The sequence below is a fragment of the Prunus dulcis genome, chromosome 4, assembly GCF_902201215.1.
Source record: "Prunus dulcis chromosome 4, ALMONDv2, whole genome shotgun sequence".
NCBI lineage: Eukaryota > Viridiplantae > Streptophyta > Magnoliopsida > Rosales > Rosaceae > Prunus > Prunus dulcis.
The window spans coordinates 4,868,523-4,870,382 of NC_047653.1; positions in this window are offsets into that span (position 1 = coordinate 4,868,523).

Here is a 1,860-nt window from a genome sequence, read left to right on the forward strand (position 1 = left end):
CATGGCAGGGCAATTGATGTGTACTTAAGGCCTCTGGTTGATGAGCTGAAGGATTTATGGACAAGCGGTGTTCGCACGTACGATAAATCAACTGGGAGGATGTTCACTTTGCGGGCAGCAGTTATGTGGACTGTGAATGATTTCACAGCATATGCAATGGTTTCTGGGTGGAGCACAAAGGGTTATATGGCATGTCCTGTATGCAAGGAAGATGTAACTTCTGGTTGGCACGCAGGAAAAGTTTGTTACCATGGTCATCGGAGATGGTTGCCATGGGACCACGAATGGCGGGGAAAAGATAAAGAGTTCGACGGGAACACAGAGCGTCGCCTCAGACCTAGAGAATGGTCCGGTGATGAGATCTTGGAACAGCTGAACCGTTTGGATTTTGCTCCGTTAGGAAAAACAGTGAGTCGGACCAGACCTTCTACACATTTGAACTGGACGCACAAGCCTATGTTTTTTGAGCTCCAATATTGGTCGAAACTGAAATTGAGGCACAATCTAGATGTGATGCATGTTGAGAAAAATGTATTCGACACATTGGTGGGCGCGATTCTAGATATCGAGGGGAAGACGAAGGACACGATCAAAGCTCGTCTTGATTTGGAAAGAATGGGCATATGAAGGGGTTTATGGATGAATAGGGGCAGTGATAAAGCTAGAAGGGATCTTGCATTCTTTTCTATGAAACCGAATGACAAAAAAGAGTTTCTAAAGTTTGTATCGTCTGTCAAATTTTCCGATGGGTATGCTTCTAATATCGCACGTTGCGTGAATGTCGATGGGGGTAAATTTACTGGACTTAAGAGCCATGATTGGCATGTGTTTATGCAACGCCTACTTCCTGTGGGTATTCGACACCTACTGCCGGAAGATGTGGTGAAGCCAATCATGTTGTTATCCAGATTTTTTTCCCAACTGACGGCAAAACATTGCGAAGGACAGACATGTTTCAGTTGCGCCATGACATTGTCCAAGTCCTATGCAAGTTTGAGATGATATTTTCGCCAGCTTTCTTTACAAGTATGATACACGTGATGGTTCACTTGCCAGAAGAGGCATTGCTTGCTGGTCCTGTCAACTATCGCTGGATGTATCCAATAGAAAGGCATATAATCTTTATCATTTGTGTATGCATCATTATCGACACTTTGCTAATTTGTATCATATCGTTTTATTTTGGCAGGCTTCTCGGAGAGCTGAAAAAAAAGTGTACGCAACAGGGCAAAGCCCGAAGGATCAATTATAGAGGCTTGGGTTCAATATGAGTCGCTTACTTTCTGTGGAATGTATTTAAAAGATGTGGAGACGGTTTTCAATCGGCCTCAACGCAATAATGACGGAGGTATGAGAAATGAAAAACTTTCTGTTTTTGCCCAAAGCGCACGACCATTTGGAGATCCTGGACGAGGAGAGTCGTTTTCTAGAAATGACTTGGAGGTAGCGCATTGGTTCGTACTGAACAATTGTGATGAGATAATGGCCTACTTAGATGAGCATGAACAGATGATGAAGCGAGAACATCCATCACATTTGGTTGCCTGGAAACACCGTGAATTATTTCCACAATGGTTTTTGGATTCTGTAAGTTATAAGTGTTTTGTAATTGACAAATATAAATTGTAGTATTTAATTTTGTCAGACTAACATGTAAATGGTTTTGTATACTATTAGGTGAATAAATTGAAATCATCGAATTCCCCAACTTACAGTGATGAGTTATATAACTTGGCGTTCGGCCCAATTCGCGCTGAATTGTTCTCGGGTTGTAATGTTAACGGCGCCAAATTTTTGGGGGCCGCACGAGATGACAAGTTGTGTACGCAAAACAGCGGTGTCCATGTCCCAAGTGGAGGC